This window comes from Pseudophryne corroboree, chromosome 1, assembly GCF_028390025.1.
Source record: "Pseudophryne corroboree isolate aPseCor3 chromosome 1, aPseCor3.hap2, whole genome shotgun sequence".
Classification (NCBI taxonomy): Eukaryota; Metazoa; Chordata; class Amphibia; order Anura; family Myobatrachidae; genus Pseudophryne; species Pseudophryne corroboree.
Window position 1 is genome coordinate 695183357 of NC_086444.1, and position 23661 is coordinate 695207017.

The window sequence follows — 23661 nt, forward strand, 5'->3', positions numbered from 1 at the left end:
ATTCTGGGCTCGTTCAGCCCTGGACCCATGGGTTTTAGCAATAGTGTCCCAGGGGTACAAACTGGAGTTTCAAGACGTTCCCCCTCACCGATTTTTCAAATCGGTCTTACCAGCTTCTCTTCCGGACAGGCAGGTTGTATGCGATGCAATACAAAAGTTATGCCTAAATCAGGTCATTATCAGGGTTCCCCTGTCTCAACAGGGAGAAGGCTTTTATTCCAGCCTGTTTGTGGTCCCGAAGCCGGACGGTTCAGTCAGACCAATTCTGAAACTTAAGTCTCTCAATCTTTACCTAAGAAAATTCAAGATGGAATCTCTACGAGCAGTGATTTCCAGTCTGGAGGAAGGGGATTTCATGGTGTCGGTCGACATAAAGGATGCCTACTTACACATACCCATATATCCTCCGCATCAGGCTTTCCTAAGGTTTGCTATTCAGGATTGTCATTACCAATTTCAGACGTTGCCGTTTGGTCTGTCCACGGCTCCGAGGATTTTCACCAAGGTAATGGCGGAAATGATGATTCTCCTTCGCAGGCAAGGAGTCATAATTATCCCTTACTTGGACGATCTCCTGATAAAGGCGAGATCCAAGGACAAACTGGTCCAGAACATTACGCTATCCCTGACAGTTCTATAACAACATGGTTGGATCCTAAACTTGCCAAAGTCACAGTTGAATCCGACAAAACGGCTGTCGTTCTTGGGAATGATTCTGGACATGGAATTACAGAGAGTGTTTCTTCCAGTGGAAAAGGCTCTGGAAATCCAGAGTTTGGTCAAACAGATTCTGAAACCGGCGAGAGTGTCGATCCATCAATGCACTCATTTGCTGGGAAAGATGGTGGCGGCCTACGAGGCCATTCAATTTGTCAGGTTCCATGCCAGAGTGTTTCAGTGGGACCTGTTGGACTAGTGGTCCGGATCCGATCTACACATGCACCGGAAAATAATCCTGTCCTCCAGGACCAGAATCTCACTCCTGTGGTGGCTGCACAGCTCTCACCTCCTAGAGGGACGCAGGTTCGGGATCCAGGACTGGATCCTACTAACCACGGATGCGAGTCTCCAGGGCTGGGGAGCAGTCACACAGGGAGAAAACTTCCAGGGAAGGTGGACAAGCCAGGAAGTTTGTCTACACATAAACGTGCTAGAGTTAAGAGCCATTTACAACGGTCTTCTTCAAGCGGAACGTCTCTCTCAAAACCTGCCTGTACTAATCCAGTCGGACAATATAACAGAAGTAGTGCACATAAACCGCCAGGGCGGAACAAAGAGCAGAGTGGCAATGGCAGAGGCCACAAAAGTTCTCCGCTGGGCGGAAAGACATACAAGCGCTCTGTCAGCAATCTTCACTTCAGGAGTGGACAACTGGAAAGGAAGTCAGCAGACATGATCTTTATCCAGGAGAGTGGGGTCTTCATCAAGAGGTCTTTGGGGAATTCCTCAAAAAGACATGATGGCGTCTCGCCTCAACAAGAAACTTCTGAGGTATTGTTCCAGGTCACGGGACCCCCAAGCAATAGCTGTGGACGCGCTAGTGACGCCATGGGTGTTTCAGTCGGTGTATGTGTTCCCTCCGCTTCCACTCATACCAAGGGTGCTAAAGATCATAAGAAGAACAAGGGTTCAGGCGATCCTCATTGTTCCAGACTGGCCGAGGAGGGCTTGGTATCCAGATCTTCTGGAATTACTCATAGGAGATCCCTGGCCTCTTCCTCTACGAGAGGATCTGTTACAGCAGGGGACATGCGTATATCACGACTTACCGCGGCTACGTTTGACGGCTTGGCGGTTGAACGCCGGATCTTAGCCCGAAAGGGTATTCCCAGTGAAGTCATTCCCACACTTCTTCAGGCTAGGAAAGTTGTAACGGCAAAACATTATCACTGTATTTGGAGAAAATGTGTCTTGTTGTGAATCCAAGAGGGCTCCTACGGAAGAATTTCAGCTGGGGCGTTTTCTCCTTTTCTGCAAGCAGGTGTGGATGCGGGCCTAAAGTTAGGCTCCATAAAAGTACAAATTTCGGCCTTATTAATTTTCTTTCAAAAAGAATTGGTCTCCCTTCCAGAAGTTCAGACTTTCGTGAAGGGCGTTTTGCACATCCAACCTCCCTTTGTGCCTCCAGTGGCACCATGGGATCTTAATGTGGTGTTGCAGTTCCTTCAATCTCATTGGTTTGGAATTTTACAGAAGGTAGAGTTGAAATTTGTCACTTGGAAAGTGGTCATGTTATTGACCTTATCATCCGCACGACGGGTGTCTGAGTTGGCGGATTTGTGTCACAAGAGTCCGTATTTAGTCTTCCATGAAGATAGAGCAAAGTTGAGAACTCATCAACAATTTCTGCCGAAGGTGATTTCATCGTTCCACATGAACCAGCCTATTGTGGTGCCAGTGGCTACTGACGTTTTTGCTGAATCAAAATCTCTCGATGTGGTCAGGGCTTTAAAGGTTTGTCACCAGAACGGCTCCACTTAGGAAAACTGAAGCTTTGTTTGTTCTGTATGCTTCCAACAAGATTGGAAATCCTGCTTCTAAGCAGACTATTGCACGCTGGATCTGTAATACGATTCAGCAGGCTCATTCTACGGCTGGATTGCCGTTACCGAAATCAGGGAAGGCCCATTCTACCAGAAAGGTGGGTTTATCCTGGGCGGCTACCTGAGGGGTCTCGGCATTACAACTCTGCCAAGCAGCTACTTGGTCGGGTTCAAACACTATTGCAAAATTTTACAAGTTTGATACCCTGGCTGAGGAGTATCTCATGTATGGTCAATCGGTGCTGCAGAGTCATCCGCACTCTCCCGCCCATTCTAGAGCTTTGGTATAAACCCCATGGTTCTTGAAGTGTCCCCAGCATCCTCTAGGACGTATGAGAAAATAGGATTTTAATACCTACCAGTAAATCCTTTTCTCTTAGTCCGTAGAGGATGCCGGGTGCCCGTCCCAGTGCGGACTCTATCTGCAGCTCTTACTTACTAAGTTTTGGTTATGTTACACACAGGTTGTGTTTCTATTGTAGTCAGCCTGTCGCTGACATGGTTCATGCCGTTGACTGGATTTCTGTTAAATGCCATGTTGTTGTACGGCGTGTTTGTGGTGTGAGCTGGTATGTATCCCACCTTAGTTTAACAATAAATCCATTCCTCGAAATGTCCGTCTCCCTGGGCACAGTTCCTATAACTGTGTTCTGGAGGAGGGGCATAGAGGGAGGAGCCAGTTCACGCCCATTCAAAGTCTTAAAGTGCCCATGTCTCCTGCGGATCCCGTCTATACCCCATGGTTCTTGAAGTGTCTCCAGCATCCTCTACGGACTAGGAGAAAAGGATTTACCGGTAGGTATTAAAATCCTATTTTCCGACCTATACTCAACCTCAAATCATTGAACAAGTTTGTGAGAGTGTCCAAGTTCCGTATGGAAACACTGCGCTCCACTGGATATACAGGATGCATACCTGTATATGCCTATTGCCATGTCGCATCAGCAGTATCTGCGGTTTGCTATTGGCAACATCCACTATCAGTTCCAGGCTCTGCCATTTGGACTGGCTACGGCACCTCGGATCTTCACCAAGGTCATGGCTGTAATGACAGCCCATCTCTGCCACCACTGCTATATCTGGACGACGTGCTGATTCTCGCAAACTCCCACGATGTCCTCCTCCGTCATCTGCAGCTGACGGTAAGCTTCCTACAAGCCCACGGGTGGCTCATCAATTGGAAGAAATCCTTGCTGGTCCCAGCTCAGAGCATGGTGCACCTGGGGGCACTCCTGGACACACACAGGCAATGACTGTTTCTGTCTCCAGAAAAAGTCCTGAGGCTTCAGGACAGGATAAGATGCTTCCTTTGTCGCAACAGAGTGTCGATACACTCGGCGATGCAAGTACTTGACTTGATGGTGTCAGCAGTTGACATGGTAGAGTATGCTCAATTTCATTCCCGCCCTCTGCAGAGGTTATTCCTTTCCAAGTGGGATGGCCTACCTCATCGGATCAGATCTCACATGATCACTTAGACTCCGGAGGTTCGTCTGTCACTGACCTGGTGGCTACAGGACCAGCAGTTGAGCAGGGGCAGTTCCTTCTGGATTCCTGACTGAGTCCTGCTGACAACGGAAGCCAGTCTGAGGAGATGGGGTGCGGTGTTGGAGCAAGACTCTTTTCAGGGTTACTGGATCCCCTCCCACTCAAGGGCGCCAGCGGGAGAGCAGATGATCCGTCCCTGTTTGCCACTAGAACACCAGGGCATCAGCTGCAAGGCAGGTGGGCAGCCTCCCTGGGGTCCATCTGAGGGTATAGGGTGCCTAGCCTGCAGCCCTTCCACCGATCCAGGGCTCACCAGTAGCAAGGCTCAAGGTGAGTCCCTGGGCGGTTCCTCCTCCCTCCTTGCTCAGTCCCTCCCTAAAAATGCTCAGCAGCCGTTTTGGGCTCACATGCCGGCTGTGAGTTGCTGAGTAAGGAGGGTCTGGCCACTCTCTCCCCTGTCCGCCGCTTCTGTAGCTGGGTCCAGTAATTTTCTCCTGCCTGTTGATACCTCACAGGCCAGTTGAGTACCTTGGCCCTTATTGTCTTTCTGGCATTGTGTGGCTGTAATACCACTGTGCAGTAGTGGGAATCTCACTTCCCTTGTACAGACTCTTATTCTGCAGAGGGTTCTTCAGGGATTGGTTTGTGCAAGTCTAATAACATTTCTTGCTGTTTTATATATTACTGTACCCGGTTTGCATTTTTACAATGACTTCCAGGGACAAGAAGGTTATTATACCAGAACCACCAACTTGCACGATATGTTGTAATATTCAGTCTTCACAGGATTCTTTGGACACCGGTCGTTGCAGGGAGTGTTTAGGCGTCCCATCACGCAAGGACCCCCTTCCTGCGCCCTTGTCACATGAGCCAGTTTGGGCAACTACTCTGACATGTTATGATGCAACTCGTGGATCGGTTGGCTACACCGCAAATGGGTCCACAAGTTTCAGCACCCTCCGGTACCAGGTCAGTCTTATCCTATTCCTCCCCCTCAGGTGGAACTGCCATGGGTACTGACTCAGTCGGTCCAGGGCCTGTCACAGGTCTCTACCTCCATGCAGCATCTTCTAGGTAGGGAAAAGTGTCCCAGGCAGGCACATACTTTTAGTGGGATTGCTACCCATCTTTCAGGCGGTGGCTCGGACTCAGTCACCCAATTCAGACCAGGAAAGAGGGTCGGCAGACTCTGGTCTGGACGCAACTTCTAGTTTGGAAGAATCTCTCTCCATAGCGAAAGTAGAAGCCCTTGTCAAACAGGTCAGACTGGTCCTTAAGATTGAACACGGAGAGCTGGCTCCAACTTCCGAGACGCCTATTTTCAAGAAACCTAAAAAGGATCTCTCAGTTTCACTCCTCAGCGCAGGAGGGCTTGCTAGAGGCGGCTTGGGCTAAACCTAATAAACCATTTCAACTCTCTAAGAGTTTGCAGTCTTTTTATCCTTTTCCTCCTAAAGATAGGTCCATGTGGAAAAACCCGCCCCCTGAGGACGCGCATGGTGCACGTCTCATAAGATCCTCTGTTCTGCCGAATCCGGACACCTCCTTCCTTAAGGACTCCACAGATATGAAAATTAGATACTTTTCTGAAGATGGCCTAAGCTCACGCTGGAGCGATCACCAGACCAGCTTTAGCTTTGGCATGGGTAATGAAAGTGATCTTCCGCTGGACAGACCAGCTTCAATACGAACTCTCCTCTAACGTTAGTAGGAAGCGGTTGTTGGGACTCTCTGGGAATATCCAGAAGGCAAATACTTACCTGGCGGAAGCGGCTCTGGATACGACCACCCTTTCGTCTAAGGTTTCGGCTTCCACTGTGGATGCCAGACGGTCGTTATGGCTGCGTTCTTGGAGGGTAGGCGCCTATTTCAAGAAAGCTCTAGAGGCTTTACCTTATGCAGCGGATACATTCCTTTCACAGGAACGTAACAACATTGTTACGCTACTGCTAAAACTTTTTTTTTTTTTTTTTTTTTTTTTTTGCTGTTGTCAACAGCGACTAAACCTTAAGCTTCCTTTTGTCCCTTTCGGTGGCAAGGAAGGGCTAAGGGCCAAACCTTTTCTCGATACCAATCCCAAGCTAAGAATACTAAGCCTCACAAGCAACCTTGGGCTACCAGGCGCCTGGCCACCAAGCCGGCCGACAAACCTGCAGCGTGACGGGGCGGGCCCTGCTCTGGGGGATCCCAGAGTGGGGGGCCAACTGCTGTATTTTGCTCCGCAATGGTGTAATATGACAATGGACATCTGGGTCAGAGACGTAGTCACTCACGGATAAGCCTTTACATTCGGGCGTAGTCCTTCAAGACTGTTCTTCACCATGGGGCTTCTGAGGGATCCCGGAGAGGCAGCGGGTCAGCTCCCTTCTCACCTCCAACGTGATACTTCTGGTATCGGCAGTACAGGTACAGTACAGTACAGTTCCGAAGCTGGACGGCTCATATCGGGCAATACTCAACCTCAAACAGTTGAACCTTTTTCTACGGTTTCCCAAGTTCAGAATGGAATCCCTCTGGACAATAATTCTAACACTGGAACCAGGGGATGTTATGGCATCTCTGGACATTCAGGATGCATATTTGCATATGCCAGTTCGTTCAAACCATCAACAGTTTCTTCGTTTTGCAGTGAAAACCAAACATTTTCAATTCCGCGCCCTGCTCTTTGGTCTTTCCACTGCTCCAAGAGTCTTTACCAAAGTTATGGCAGTGATGGCGGCTTATCTCAGATGCAAAGGCGTTCGAATGCTACTTTACCTGGACGACCTCCTGCTTCTAGGCCATTCGCAGGAGGAGCTCGCAATTCACCTTAGTCTGACGGTGGACTTTTTACAGTCTCATGGCTGGATAATAAACTGGAAAAAATTGTCTTTAATGCCCTCTCAAACAATCCTGCATTTAGGAGTGCTTCTGGATTCCAGTGTACAGCGGGTGTTTCTCCCCCAGGACAAAATCAAGGTCATTCTGTCCAGAATTTGAACACTACTACATCCTCGCACGGTTTCAATACATACTTGTATGAGAGTACTGGACTCGATGGTGGTAGCGTTCGGTATGGTAGAGTACTCCCAATTTCACTCGTGTCCTCTACAATTGGAAGTTCTTCGGAAATTGGATGGATCTCCTCTCCACATAAGGTCACAGACCATAGTTCTCTCTTCGGAAGTTCGACTGTCTTTAGCTTGGTGGCTCCTCTAATCCAATCTGAGCAAGGGACGCCCCTTTTGGATTCAAGACTGGACAGTGGTCACAACGGATGCCAGTCTTCAGGGATGGGGAGCGGTTTCGGAAGCACATACTGTACATTCCAAGGCCGTTGGCCTCTTCAGGAAAGCAAACTTCCCATCAATGTACTAGAATTTAGGGCAGTCCTAAATACTCTACGTAACAGCTCAGCGACTTCTGCGTGGTCATCCGGCAAAAGTCCAGTCGGACAATGCAACGGCGGTGCATATATCAACCGCCAGGGCGGAACTCGCAGTCGGGGAGCCATGCGAGAGGTATCCAGGATTTTCCTGTGGGCGGAAAAAATATCTGCCGGCACTGTCGGCGGTATTCATACCAGGGGTGGTCAACTGAGAAGCGACCTTCCTAAGTCGATTAGACATTCACTCAGGAAAGTGGATGCTCCATCCGGAGGTGTTCGACCAGTTGGTTGCCTGATGGGGGATGCCAGACACAGATGTCATGGCATCCCGCCACAGCAACCAGGTCCAAAGGTTCGGCTCATGCACAAGGGATCCACAGGCGTTTCTGGATGCTTTTATGGCTCATTGGCCATTTCGCCTAGTGTACGTCTTTTCATCAATTTCCCTGACTCTCCGGTTACTCAGGAAGTTCAAACAGGAAGAGGGCACAATGATACTAGTCATTCCAGATTGGCCACTTCGCCCATGTATATGGACCTGCTCAATCTGTCCTTCGACAGTCCGTGGCGTCTTCCTCTCCATCAAGGCCTTATATCGCAAGGGCCCTGCATGCATCCACATCCAGACATTCTCACTGTAAAGGCATGGCTCTTGAGACATCCATCCTGGGGAGGAAGGAATTTTCCAACCAGGTCATCAAGACTATGCTTTAGGCCAGGAAGTTGTCATCTGCTAGAGTCTACCATCGAATTTGGATGACTTATTTCTCCTGATGCGCAGGAAAGCAATTCAACCCACGCTCTTTCAGATTGCCTCGGCTGTTGGCTTTTCTGCAGTCCGGCCTGAACCTGGGCCTTCGTTTGTCATCCTTGGAGGTTCAAGTTTCTGCTTTGTCGATACTCTTTCAGAAACAATTGGTGGTTATCCCAGAGGTAAGGACTTTCCTCCAGTGGGTTCTTCGTGTTCAGCTGCCGTTTGTGCCTCCGGTGGCGCCCTAGAATCTTTCTTTGGTCTTGAAAACTCTTCAAAGGGCTCCTTTTGAGCCCATGGACAAGACGGATCTCCGTTGGGTCACTTGGAAGACCTTATTCCTTTTGGCCATATCCTCAGCTCGTAGAGTTTCGGATCTCAGTGCTTTGTCCTGACGCTCCCCTTTCCTGGTCTTCCACTCCGACAGGGCAGTGCTCCGCACTATGGCTGGTTTCCTGCCCAAAGTGGTTTCCAGTTTCCACATTAATCAGGAGATAGTGGTTCCTGTATTGTCATCTACTTCTCCGGAGGTGGCTTCTTTGGATATTGTCCGAGCTTTCCATCTTCATGCAGAAGCTACTTAGGATATTTGGCACTCGGAGTCCATGTTCGTGTTGTTGGATGCCAATAAACGGTTGCCCAGCGTCCAAACAAACCTTAGCTAGATGGCTTCGGTTGACAATTCACCACGCCTGTGTGGCGGCGAATCTTCCTATTCCTTCAGCAGTGAAGGCTCATTCCACACGGGCTGTGGATGCTTCCTGGGCAGCCTGTCATGGTGCCACGGCAAAGCAGCTTTGTTAAGCGGCTACGTGGTCTTCTGCCCAGACTTTCATCGAATTTTATGCGTTTGACACCTTCGCGTCGGATGACACGGCTTTCGGGCGCAGGGTCATTGGCGCTGTCCAGGAGCGTCCCCGCCCAAGTGGGAACAGCTTTTAGGACGTCCCAACATTAGCACTCCTGTCCTAGTGGACGAAGAAAGAAAATAGGATTTATGTCTTACCTTGGTAAATCCTTTTCTTCGAGTCCATAGGGGGCACAGGACCCCCTCCCTGATGCACCTGTCCTGCTGGATTGGATTCCTGTGTAGGTGGTGTGCGACCTTCCAGCTTCGCAGTGGCCTTCTGTGTGTGAGGTGTCTGTGACTTTCTTCCTTCCTCTGTATTCCGCTCCTGCCTTGGGCTTGCTAACAAAACGATTGACTGTGTATAGGGAGTTGTGGAGGCAAGGCCTGCTGGATATTTGAAAGTAACCCTTTTGGTGCCTGCCTACTCCCAGACAGCCAGCCTATTCCCTATGTTAGCACTCCTGTGCTCCCTATGGACTCGAAGGAAAGGATTTACCAAGGTAAAACATAAATACTATTTTTCTGATATGTTACTGTTACATAAATACATGCCTGGAGTGCTCATTTGACGCCTGAAATTGGTTCCGCGAGGTAGAGTACATTCTAGCAACTTGGAGTTTCAGTTTAAGACACTTAAGTTGTAATTCTTTTTGTGCACTATAGAGGAGAAACTGTCCTAACCAAGGACAGGGTATTTTCCTGGCCGTATATTCAGCTATATTTTGATTAGCTTTTTTTGTTTAGCATAGTTGATATTATCACGGTTATCTGCATTGCTTATAGGCTTACAAGGAAAGGATGTTAGTCAGATGAGATATCTGTGAACTAGTTGACTACTCTAAGTTATGCTAATTGTGATCGGAAGCTAGTTTTTCATTCATTATTTGCTCTAATTGTAGTACCAATGTCCTCTGATTGCAGTACTAATAAGCAGCTGCGGCCATTACCTCCCATGGTGGAGGCTCCCCCCCAAAAAAAAAAGTTTACCAAAATATTAGTACATATCAACTCTCAAGAACAAAATATGGAATACATTTATTTTGATGCGTTCGGTTCATCTGATGGCTTTTTGACTCATAGCAAAATTTTGATGTAGGTGTGATTGGACGCGCCCTCGCAACCTGCGCCAAGCGATCACAGATTGAGTTTGAGTTGTACGGAACCTGGCAAATAAGGAGTTACCTCTTACTTTCAGTAACCACCTGTTACTGTCTCCACCCACTGTGCAGTGGGTGGGTATTTTGCTGCCACCTCCAGGCTCCTACCACCGGCGCCTAAAAACCACTTACTGCTGTGTATGCGTAGTCTGCAGATACACCTCCGGACTGGCGTCTGTGATCCCCCGTTGGTCACTGAACATTGACCATCCCTACATTGGTAGCTGTCAGCGTGCGGGGCTTGGAGATGCAGGGCTCAACCCACAACAGGCAGAGAACAGGACTGCGTGTGTCACATTCCTGTTGGTCTCAAGATTAAAGGCAGTTGTCTTGAAGGCAAGATATTTAATCGTTCAGTAGTCTTAAGGAAGACTCTTCCCTCTTTCAAGGGTATACAGCATACAAGATGTTACAGCAGTTCGACCTTCTTGATGTCGCATATATACTCTTTTCTCAGTCAGAAGAGCTCTCTCTCACAGAGGCCCTTTCTCTTTCATCCACTAGGGGACACTGGAGCATTCTTAGACATTAGGGGTGTGAAGCTTGCAACCGAAGGTGTGGCACAATGTAAAATTAGCATTGTCTGCACAGCCGGCTCCTCCCCCTTCATATGCCTCCTCCCTCAGTTTGAAAAATTGTGCCAAGTAGGTACAAGCACAGAAGGGAGCTCCTGCTGCATTACAAAAGTAAATTACTAAGGCTGCTTCAACCTAATGTAAAGGGGGACAGAAGTCTTAAGACTAGAGAGGCAATGATCCCTACCAAAGGGGGTCTGCATCTCTCCTCTGAAAATCCGGAGCACAGAGCAGCAGTGAGAACTGGTTGTAAAAAGGCCCCTAGTTACAGTTAAAATTATCAATACAGATAATCATAGCTTATTTAGGGATCTAGGAGACAGTTTAACAAACTTCCTCCTGCGGACCGCACACAAGGCTGCTAACTTCTGGCTCTAAGCCCTAAACTTAGCAGCGCAGCTTCCCCCACTGCCCCCCTCCTTCCAGAGGGCTGGGGGAACTGACGCTGTGACAGAGTATCTGTCGCGGCTAGCAGCCGCAGCTTCACCTGCACGGGGCCCACGCTATATCCCACGCACGCTTCCTCCCGCCATCGGCGCTAGTACAAGCATGGCGCGGAGGGCTGGAAAAGATGTCTGGCGGGAACGAGCGGCAGCGGCTTCACATACGCTGCTGCCTCCTGGCTTCCTATAACCTAAGCCCTGGCAGGCTAACAGCGCAGCTCCCCGCTGCTCCACTTCTTTTTATGGTAGCGGCCACAAATATACATCATGCCAGCTCCCACCCATTTGGGAGCAGACAATGTTCCCTATGCCTAGCGTGACCGCCTTAAAGGATAGGTCATATCGCAAGGTTGACGCTGCATTAAGATCAATTTTTGTAGCAGTACATTGTCGCAGGGCTTGGGCGTAAGAACGTAGCGGAGCATATTCGAGAATCAGCGCCTTATATGTGCCAGGCTTCTAAGTATAGCGTCCCGCATCTCGATTTCGGCTAGAGGAGTTTTATGGCTCAGAAGACGGCAATTGTAATAGTCCTTTCTTGGTATCGGAGTTAGACAAGTGGATTTCGCTGGCAACTGCAGTGAAATTTACCTTTCTACCTACTTCTTACTCGAGAGGTAGAGGTCATTCACAGTCGACACAGAACGCAGGACGAACCTGTTGACAAACCCGTGGCATGGCGGTCTCCCTGCTCACCTGAGGTTCCCCTTGGTGGACGCAGAGTTGGAAGGTTTTCAGGACGCCTGGGCCATAAAAAAATAAATAAAAATAAAATAAAAGACCTCACCAGACGTCTAGGTAAACGAGTTATTGCCCAGGGTAACAGGATACTGTTTCAAAGACGTCCGCACAGTCCGTTTCTTACAGCGCGAGGTCCTAGGTGCCCGTTGCGAGCAAGAGTATTACAAGCGGCAAATTCAAGGACTCCTGCATACAAAGGGGTTTTTGTCACCAGCCCTGGATCTTTAAAGAGGAATGGGATTTATTCAAATCTTTTGGTAGTACAAAACACCTTCATATCCCGATTTTGTCCTCCCATCAAGCTTACGTAAGAGTTGCACAATTCAGGGCCCTGCCATTCGGTCTCTCTAGAGCAGGCATTCCCAACCACGGTCCTCAAGGCACATCAACAGTGCAGGTTTTAGTGATATCCAGGCTGCAGCACAGATGGTTAAATCAAAATAACAGAGCTACTAATTAAGTCACCTGTGCTGAAGCCTGGATATCACTAAAACCTGCACTGTTGGTGTGCCTTGAGGACCGTGGTTGGGAATGCCTGCTCTAGAGCCCCGAGAATTTTTACAAAGATCATACCAATCATGGTGACAAGATTGAGACAGTTAGGGGTCACGATCATTCCTTATCTAGACTATCTGCTTATCCAGGCCATCATCTCAGGAACAGCTGATACAGGATGCTCAGAGATCTCATCAATCTTTCATTCAACATGGGAGGTTTCTGAACTTCCAAACAATCAAACCTCATGCCAACTCAACGGATTATATCCCTAGGTCTCATCTTGGATACTGTACAATTGAGAGTATTCCTACCAGTGAACAAGAATCCAGAACCCACAGATGTTAGTTGCTCCGGTTCTAAGGGCACAGACGGTTTCTCTACACCTCTGTAGGTAACTTCTCGGAAAGATAGTGGCGTCATTCGACGCTATCCAATACGGCAGACTTCATTCCCGGCAATTCCAGATGACCCTCATTGCTCAGAGCAGGTTCGCACTGGTTTCTACATATACGAATCCGACTTCCACCACAAACCTCCCTGGTCTGGTGGTTGTTACACAAGAATCTCACAGCAGGCAAGAGATTCAACATTTGGGCTTAGAGGAACCTGACACGGACGCCAGTCTCAGAGGTTGGGGTGCCGTCCTAGAGGAACAAATTCCTCACGGTTTGCAGAATCAGGATGGAGTAAATCCAGTCGGCTATTGCAGGGAGAGTTCATGGTATCCATGGACATAAAAGATGGAGGTCACAGGAGAGCGACCTTACCCATAAACAGGTTCGAACTGAGCGCAGTTTACAATGCGCTTTTCATAGCCAAAGACCTAGTCATGGGTCAACACTAAAGATACAGTCGAACAATGTCACGACGACTGCTTACATAAACCGTCGAGGAGGTTCAAAAGAGCAGGATGGCGTTAGGGGTAGCCACAAAGATCTTGTTGTGGGCAGAAAGGCGAAACATCATCCTCTCGGCAGTGTTCATTCCAGGTGTGGAGAACTGGGAAGCTGATTATCTCAGTCGCCAGGACATGCATCCGGGAGAGTGGTGCCTACATCCACGGATTTTCAACATGGTGGAGAGGAGATGGGGTCTACCTCAAGTCGACCTAATGGCATCTCGGTTAAGCCGTCAGCTGCCCAGATATGTGTCCAGGGCAAGAGATCCAGCAGCAGAAGGAGTGGACGCATTGACACTTCCTTGGTGTTACAGGAGGGTTTACGTTTTTCCTTTTTTCCCCCTCATACCCAGGTTTCTGAAATGGTTAAAACGAGGTCGAGTGTGGGCGATTCTAATCGCACCAGATTGGACCTGCAGGAGTTGGTACTCAGACCTGCGAGGGTTACTAGCGGAAGATTATTGGCGATTACCTCAGGGACCGCTCCTCTACCCAGACCTGAACAGGCTGAGTTTAACGGTGTAGCTATTGAAACCCGGTTCTTAAGGAACAGAGGGATACCAAGAACGGCCATTGCTACGATGATTACCGCTAGGAAGCCAGGCACAGTCATGCACTATTTCAGGTTTCGGAAGAGGTACAGAGACTGGTGTCAAGAACGTGGGTGGAATTCGACGAACTTCCACTAATACGGACTTATACTCTTCTTTCAGGCTGGTCTGGGTGTAAGACTGAGGCTGGGCTCTCTGAGGGTTCAAATTTCTGCTCTCGCCATCCTTTTTCAACAGCTGTTGGCATCCTTGCCAGAGGTTCACACATTTTTACAGGGGGTTCTGAGGATACCACCCCCTTTTCACCGTCCTACTGCACCATGGGACTTACATTTGGTGTTGGAATTTCTGAGATCACCAACTTCTGAGCCGTTAGCAAGAACAGACCTGAACGATCTCTCTTGTAAGGTCACATTATTGCTTGCCTTGGCTTCAGCCAGGAGGATTTCTGAGTTGAGAGCCTTATCGTGTAAGAGTCCCTTTTTAATTTTTCATGAGGATAGGGCAGAACTCCGTACAAGAGCAGATTTCTTTCCTAAGGTTGTTTCTAGGTTTCATGTAACCCAGCCAATTGTGGTCCCATCTTTCTAGGGTCTCGCAGATGGGGACGTGTCCTTGGCTGTTGTCCGAGCTTCACGGGTATACGTATGAGTTACGTCGTCCTTCGGATAGTCGGACCCTTTGTTTGTTCTTTATGATGGGCCTAAGAAGGGTTGGCCAACATCTACGCACTCTTTGTCTAGATGGATTAGACTTACCATTCGGCAAGCTTATGATTCCTGTGGCAAGCAGGTTCCGGTTCAGACGGGTGCTCATACCACCCGATCAGTGGGTGCCTCCTGGGTGGCTGTCAGAGGTGTTTCCACTACTCAACTTTGCAGAGCGGCGACGTGGTCTTCAGCCCACACGTTCGCGAAATTTTCTAAGTTTGACACCTTCGCGTCTGAAGACTAAGTTCGGACGTTTAGTTTTGCAGGTCACCGACAGCACTCCCTCCCTGGGGGATAACTTTGGGACGTCCCCTAATGTCTAAGAATGCTCCAGTGTCCCCTAGTGGATGAAAGAGAAAAGAGGATTTTGGTACTTACCGATAAATCCATTTCTCTGAATCCTCTAGGGGACACTGGACGCCCGCCTCGGTGCTGTCAACCTGCTGTGTTCAAAGTTCTTGTTCAAACAGTTCGTACACACGGTGTTAGTTTTTCGGTACGAGTTTATTGGATGCTGTTTGATGGGTTGTATGGTTCGGTTCCTCGCCATGTGCTATTGTCATGTCCTATTCTCTCAGTCAAATTTTTCAAACTGAGGGAGGAGGGATGTGAAGGGGGAGGAGCCGGCTGTGCAGACAATGCTAATTTTACATTGTGCCATACCTCCGGTTGCAAGCTTCACACCCCTAATGTCTAAGAATGCTCCAGTGTCCCCTAGAGGATTCAGAGAAATGGATTTATCGGTAAGTACCAAAATCCTCTTTTTATATGTAGTCAGAATACCAATACAGCTCATGTTATACAGGAACTGGCAATCTACAATGCCCATTTGATATATTTATCACACAGACTGAAAGTATCTATATAGTTTATACAGTAATGTTTGCATTTGACTTCCTAAATTAACAAATGGTACAGGAAACCAATTTGGAAAAGAACAAATTGTTTTCTTCCTGCCATTCATGTATGTGTAACCAATGTACATTAAATCCTTGATTACATAATCTTTTCTCCAAACCTGGTTGGTCATTTTACACCAACACACACAGGAGAGCACTTAGTTTGCATTTCAAAAAAGAGCTTGTCCACAAAGGACTTACCTAATTGTCACCTATCCCCTTGCTGGATGGAGCTAGGTCGTTTACCATATTTGCTATGTGAGAATGTCCCGTGAACTGTTTCCAAATGTCAATACCGAAGTGCATTTTTTCTCTAAAATACATTTAAACACATCTTAAATATATAAATACATTTAAACATGTCACAGAACTATTAAATTTACTTTACACGTTATTACAGTCCCTGTTAGTGTAATGCTCAGGCTTCTGAATACTTTTGTGTATGTGTGCACTACTGTTGGCACTAGTGCCAGCATCATGCAGAGGCAGCCTTACGCTGCAGTCTGAGTCCTAAGCGTTCCTGGCTGCAGCCCTGCTCCTTGTCAATAACTATCACATGTACAGCTGGCACCCCAGTGTTGACTGGCCTATTCAAAAATTATGCAAAAGCGCAAGGATTAACCCCCTCAGTGCCATGGCCGCCAACATGGCCATGTGGTGCTGTTCTCTGGCCACAGTGGGTTTAATAGACAAGCTGGTGAGAGCTATTTATAAATGATATTGATAAATATAAAGATATAATCATTACAGGATCACTGCTTCTGGGGATCAAGAAGAATGACTCTGTATTTCCTAATAAAAAAAACGTACTGTCCCTATTTATTCCAGACTCTTCCAATCTGTCCCTCACCACATCTTTTTAAGGTTTGGAAACCTCATACCAAGGGAAGCCAATCCTGCTTAATTTTTTCAATCCTGGTATTCGGAATAAATTAATTAAAATAATATTATTCTACCCCCACACAGTAATAAAATAACTTTCTCGGCCCCCAGTCAGCCCAGCCCCACGCTAAGGTAAAACATTCAGTTGACTCCCTCTCCTCCATACAGAATCCACTAAAGAAATATTGAAGCACAGCTCTAGTCTTCTGCAGCAGTACACACAGGCAGCTTCACTTACTGACAGTCCACTCAGCAGCCAGCACAGCACATTTTCTCAGAGCAGAATACAGTCTGGGCCAGCACGGGCAGTGGCACTCACTGGAATATCGGCACAACAGGTATCCGGCAGTGACTAGTGACTTAGTCACTCACAGAGCACCGAGAGAGCACGGACAATCACACAGTGGGCAGGAGTGGATTGCGAAGTGCTTCCTTCGTTGGGCGGAACGCCATCTGCCAGCAATATCGGCGGTGTTCATTCCAGGAGTTCTCAACTGGGAAGCGGACTTCCTCAGTCGTCAGGACGTGCACACCGTGGAGTCTTCATCCAGAAGTCTTTCAACTCCTAGTGCACAAGTGGGGCCTACCAGATGTAGACTTGATGGCGTTTCGACACAATCACAAAATTCCGGTCTTCGGATCAAGAACAAGGCAGCGTTCGCGGACGTACTGGCAACTCCATGGAACTTTCGGCTGCCATACATGTTCCCTCCAGTGTCACTCCTGCCCAGGGTACTACGGAAGTTCAAGCAAGAACGAGGAATACTACTTCTAGTCGCTCCGGCGTGGCCCAGATGGCATTGGTTCTCAGACCTGCTGGGTTTATCGATAGAGAGTCCTCTTCTACTTCCTCAACGCCCAGACCTCCTCGTTCAGGGCCCTTGTGTCTACCTGGACCTGGCCAGACTGGCATTGATGGAGTGGCTCTTGAAGCTTTACCCCTGAGGACCAAAGGATTCTCCGAGGCGGTTATCCAAACTATGCTAAAGGCCCGCAAACCGGCTTCAGCACGGATTTATTATAGGGTCTGGAATTCTTACTTCACCTGGTGTGCTTCTAAGAATTATGATGTTTACAAGTTTAATACTTCCAGACTTCTGGATTTTTTGCAACAGTGCCTGTATTTAGGACTTCGTCTGGCCTCTCTCAAGGTTCACATATCTGCCTTGGCGCTGTGGTTTTAGAGAAAAATTGCGTCTATTTCTGACATTCATACATTCACTCAGGGCGTACTATGGATTCAGCCTCCCTATGTCCCTCCTGTGGCTCCATGGGATCTGTCTGTTGTCCTGAATGCCCTGCAAGAGTCCCTGTTTAAACCTCTTGAGCCAGTGGGCCTTAAATGGCTTACAGCTAAGGTCCTTTTCTTATTGGCTATTGCCTCTGCCAGAAGGGTGTCGGACTTAGGCGCTTTGTCCTGTCATCCGCCCTTTTTGATATTTCATTGTGACCACGCAGTTCTCCAAACGTTTCCGGTTATTTGCCTAAGGTGGGTACGATTGCTTCTAAAGCATCAGCTTTAACGGTAGCTGCTCGCAGAGCAATTTGGCTATGTACATGGAAAGCTGACTCAGAATCCAAAAAGGTTCTGGAAGCTTTGCCTTTTGTTGGGAACATCCTTTTTGGTATGGAACTGACAGATATTCTGGAGTCAGTAGCTGAATCTAAGAAGGTCAGGTTTCCTGCTAGTTATAATTCTAAGGCTAAGGGCTCAGGATTTTGGTCATTTCGGTGGCAAGGTAAAACAAAAGGTAAAAATTAATCAAAGCAAACCCAGTACAATAATTCTGGTAAAGCAAATAAGCAATGGGCCACCAGAGGACCAGCCTTCAAACCAGAACAGAAACCATCAGCCTGATGGTGCGGGCCTCCACCTGGGGGACTCCAAGGTAGGGGGCCGTCGTCTTCAGTTTGCACGCATATGGCAGCAGTCGACAACACGCCTGGGTGCAAGAAGTGGTATCTCTGGGTCATGTTTTCCCTTTCAAGGAGCAGCCTCCTCGAAGGTTTTTTTGCACCAGCCCGTCTCATATAGAGGCGAAGGCCAGAGCCCTGCAAGAAGCAGTTCAGAAATTGCTTCAGTCCGGGGTAATTATTCCAGTACCCCCGGCACAATAGGGGCAGGGTTTTTACGCCAACCTATTTTTGGTTCAGAAGCCAAATGGGTCATTCCGGCCAATTCTCAATCTCAAAATGTTAAATACATTTGGGTCCCAAGGTTCCACATGGAGACGTTACGCTCCATAGTTTTGGCCATGGAACCAGGGGATTACATGGTATCTCTGGATATACAGGATGCTTACCTGCATGTGCCGATAGCATTGTCCCATCAGTGTTACCTCAGGTTCGCTATCCTCCAGCAACATTTTCATTTCCAGGCATTACCCTTTGGGTTAGCCACAGCCCCCAGAGTATTTACCAAGATCATGGTGGTTATGGCAGTTTATCTCCGCAAGCAGGGGATGAGGATTTTCCCATACCTCGACGATCTTTTAATCCTGGCACAATCCCAGGAATTGCTGTTGAGCCATCTCCAACAGACAATAACTTGTCTACAGAACCACGGATGGCTCATAAATTGGGCAAAGTCGTCTCTGTTTCCGTCACAACGGATGATTCACTTAGGGGCTGTATTGGATTTAAGTCTGCAGAAAATATTCTTACCTGTGGAAAAGATATCCAAGGTGCAGTTAATGACTCAGGAATTGTTGCACAGTCAAACAATATCCGTTCACACGGCAATGCGAGTGATGGGGTTGATGGTGTCATCATTCGACATGGTGGAATATGCATAATTCCACTCAAGATCTTTGCAACATCTGATTCTGACCAGATGGAATGGAGTACATCAGACAATAAAGAAACAAATGATGGTACTTCCAGTAAAGGTAAAAAGGTCATTAGCCTGGTGGCTACAGACATCTCATCTAGATAAGGGGAGACCCTTTTGGATATCAGATTGGGAAATCCTGACAACGGATGTCAGTCTTCAGGGCTGGGGAGCAGGGTTCCAGGGACAATGGACCACAGAAGAAAGTTGCCTGCCAATAAATCTGTTGGAACTTCAGGCCATATACATGGCACTGATTCAGGCAAAGGACATTCTGCAAGAAAAACCAGTCCAGATACGTTCGAACAATGCAACGGCAGTAGCGTACCTCAACCATCAGGGAGGAACTCGCAGCCAAAGAGCAATGAAGGAGGTAAGTCGCATACTAAAGTGGGCAGAGCTCCATCTTCCAGCATTGTCCGCAGTGTTCGTTCCAGGAGTCCTAAACTGGGAAGACTATTTTCTCAGTCGACACACCATTCAAGCAACCGAATGGGCTCTACACCCGGAAGTTTTCCAGACTCTAGTAGACAAGTGGAGATCACCAGAGATAGAACTCATGGTGTTCCGTCTGAACAACAAAGTTCCGGTATACGGGTCAAGAACAAAAGACCCCGGAGCGATCCTAGTGGACGCACTGTCAGTGAAATGGGAATTTCATCGGTCATATCTGTTTCCTCCATTCTCCCTGCTACACAGGGTGGTGAGGAAAATAAAGCAAGCAAAGTGTGCCGTGATTCTAATAGCTCCGGTTTGGCCCAGAAGGCATTGGTACAAAGATCTGCAGAGGATGTCAATGGATGCTCCAATTCTGCTCCCTCAATGTCCAGATCTACTGATGCAGGGTCCTTGTTATCACAGGCATCTTGATCGGCTGTCTTTGACGCTGTGGCTGTTGAAACCTCTATCCTGAAGTCGAGGTTTTTCACAACAGGTAATTCAAACAATGCTCAGAGCAAGGAAACCCTCCTCTGCTCGTATTTGTCACCGAATATGGCAAGCCTATATTCATTGGTACAGTGAAAGAAGTATGAATCCAAAATCTTTCAGAGTATCCAGAATCTTAGATTTCCTTCAGGCAGAAATGGATAAGGGTTTGAAGGTGGCTTCCTTGAGACTTCAAGTTTCAGCATTGACTGTATGGTTTCAAAAGAAAATTGCCACTTTACAGGATGTGCGTACTTTTTTCCAGGGAATGCTGCGCATTCAACCACCTTTTGTTCCTCCTGCAGTACCTTGGGATTTAAGTCTGGTCCTCAAAGCCCTTCAAGGGGCGCTGTTTGAACCACTTAAAAAAAGTGGATCTTAAATGGTTAACAGCAAAAGTACTCTTTCTACTGACAATGGCATCAGCTAGAAGAGTATCTGATTTCTCTGTAACAGACTCCCCCTCTGGGAAGGAAGAGGTGCAATCTAAATTTAATGTGGCTACTTTAGTTAGGGTAGTTAAATTCTTGCTACAGCTAGAAGATGCTGAATCAGCAACAGAATCAAAAAATCCTTTGTGTCAACGATAAGTGGTAGTGGCTGAGTTTCCACACTCTGCCCGTTTCTCAAATTCAATGAGTGAGGCATGAAAAAAGCCTAGCAAGAAATTTACTGTACCTAAAAGACTAAACTCATTTTATCAGTTACCGGCTGCTGATTGTACAAAATAGGAAAATCCACCTACTGTGGATTCTCATGTGACATGCTTAATAAAAAACCTCCATTCTCCCTATTCCTTCAGCATCCTTTCCCAAGGAGGTGCCTGATAAACAATTGGACATGTGTCTCAAGTCTTTATATTCACTTACAGGCACCACTGCCAGCAGACCTGCTACTGCCTGGGTGGCTAAAGCTATTGAAAACTGGATGGATGCCTGGAAAACAGTTTCACTTCTGAGGTGACCAAGGAACAGCTGTCATTAATTGCCAGCATCAGGGATGCCGCCTATTATATTGAGGAGGCTGCTCTGGATACAGCTCTGCTGTCATCTAAGGCTTCGGCTGCTTATATAGTAGCCCACCACATTGTTTGGCTTTGTTCCTGGAAGGCAGACTGCTGCTAAAAAAACGCCCTGGAAGCACTTCCTTACACAGACAAATTTCTTTTTGGACCAGAATTGGACAAGATTGACAATAACCAGGCAACTTCTAAAACGGCATACCAACCTCCTTTACACAGCCTCAACTTCGTCCTTTAATCTTCAGGGCAATGCCAGAGTTCAGACCTTCCCTAGACTGTCACATCCCACCAAGGCTTCTAAGCTCAAACCCAAATAGACATTGGTGGCTAGACGCCCAACTACCAAACCATGGCCCGACAGGGTGGTCCTTCCCCTGCGGGATCCCAAGGTGGGAGGCCGACTTCTGCAGCTCATCCATGGTTGGCGTCGGATCACAACAGATGCCTGGTTTCAAGAAGTGGTCTCCTACACTCTCTCCTTCCTGAAGTGTCCTCCCAGAAAGTACTTTCCTACTAGTCCACCAGCAGACCTCAGCAAAGCCAAGGTGCTGGAGAGGGTCATTCAATCCTTACTACACTAAGGAGTGATTTTTCCTGTCCCCGTGTCTCAACAGGGCCAGGGGTTCTATTCTACACTCTTTTTGGTTCATTAACCCAATGGGTCTCATACTCAGTCTAAAATTACTGAACAAATATCTCAAGGTGCCCAGGTTTTGTATGAATTTTATGATCTCCCTGGATATACAGGATGCTTACCTACATGTACCTAGAGCACCCTATCATCAGCAATACCTATGGTTTGCTGTCCTACGTCAGCATTTCCAGTTTCAGACACTACCCTTTGTTCTTTCCACAGCCCCCCAGGGTGTTCACTAAGCTCATGGTGGTGATGGCTGCTTACCTTTGGCAGCAGGGTGTCAGGATACTCCCTTACCTGGATGACCTGCTTCTCCTTGCACACTCTCTGGAGGTCCTCCACCGTCATCTTCCAGGTGACAATGCCATAACTTCAGAGACACTGTTGGCTGATCAAGTGGGCAAAGTCCTCTCTCATCCCTTTCAGAACTCTGCTGAATGCTCAAGTGCAACACATATTCCTTTCTCAGAACAAATTTACAGCACTACATTTGCACATCCACAGTCGTAGAGTTTCTATCCACTCTGCGATGCAGACCTTGGGAACCATGGTATCCGCATTCAACATGCTGGAATACACCCAATTAATCTCTAGGCCTCTCCAATGCCTGATACTCGCCAGGTGGAATTGACAGTCCAAGCAGAACAAATCTCAGATGATAATACTGCCTCTGGATGTCCGGATGTCCCTCTGATGGTGGTTACAAGCTTCCAACCTGGACACGTGTTGGCCGTTTTGGATTCCATAATGGGTTCTCCTCACCACGGATGCCAGCTTCTGCAGGTGGGGAGCTGTCACGGGTGGTCACTCATTTCAGAGAGAGCTCTTCCGATTAATGTCCTGGAATGAGGCTCTCCTGTGCAAGTGCAGTCAGAAAACACCACAGCAGTGGCTTATATCAATTGACAGGGGGGCACTCGCAGTGACGCCGCAATGCAGGAAGTAGCTCAGATTTTTGCCAGGGCAGAACACCATCTTCCGACCATCTTAGCGATCTTCATCTCGGGGGTCCTCAACTGGGAAGCAGACTTCCTCAGTCACCATGATGTGCACAGCGAAGAGTGGTCTCTACACCCAGATGTCTTTCAGCTTCTGCTACACAAATGGGGTCTTTTTGACGTGGACCTCGTGGCCTCCAGACACAAGGTACCCGCAACGTCAAAGAGGAAGGCAGCATGATCACCTGGTGGCTCCAGCATGGCCCAGACGCCATTGGTTCACGAATCACTCTCCATAGACATGCACTTCCTCTTCGACCAGACCACTTGTCTCAATGTCCCTGTCTACACCCAGACCTGGCTCACTTGTCTTTGACGGCGTGGCTCTTGAGTCATCCATCCGAAGGGATAAAGGGTTGTCCAGTTCAGTTATTTAAACTAAGCTTCATGCTCAGAAACCAGCATCAAGTCGCATATATTACTGTATCTGGCACTCCTACTTTCAGTGGTGTGATCATCGACACTATAATCCTCTGGTGTTTCGGATTTCAAGACTCCTAGCATTTCTACAGACGGCCCTTGACATGGCTCTCCGCCTTGCTTATCTTAAGACTCAGGTCTCAAATCTGTCCGTCTGGTTTCAGAAAAGACTCCTTGTTCGTTCCCTATGTATTCCACAAGCTGGCCAATAAACAGACCTTGGCTCATTGGCTCTGCATGATTATCTCACAGGCCTACACACAAGCTGATCTTCCAGTACCAAGTACAGTCTGTGCTCACTCTACCTGCTCTGTGAGACCTCCGTGGGTAGCCTGCCGTGGCGTGTCTGCTGATCAACTATGCAAGGCCGCTATGTTGTCCTCTGCCCTTAAATTTCTTTGGTTCTATGCCTGTGATACGTTTGCCTCTTCCGATGCAACCTTTGGCCGCTATTTTCTCAGGAGCATTCCCTCCC

General features: G+C 47.9%; 1 protein-coding gene across 3 annotated transcripts in view; it reads left to right on the forward strand.

Moving 5' to 3' along the window:
• Positions 1–23661, forward strand: part of AP3D1 (adaptor related protein complex 3 subunit delta 1) — a 560201-nt gene that overhangs the window by 427924 nt on the left and 108616 nt on the right. The window lies entirely within an intron of this gene.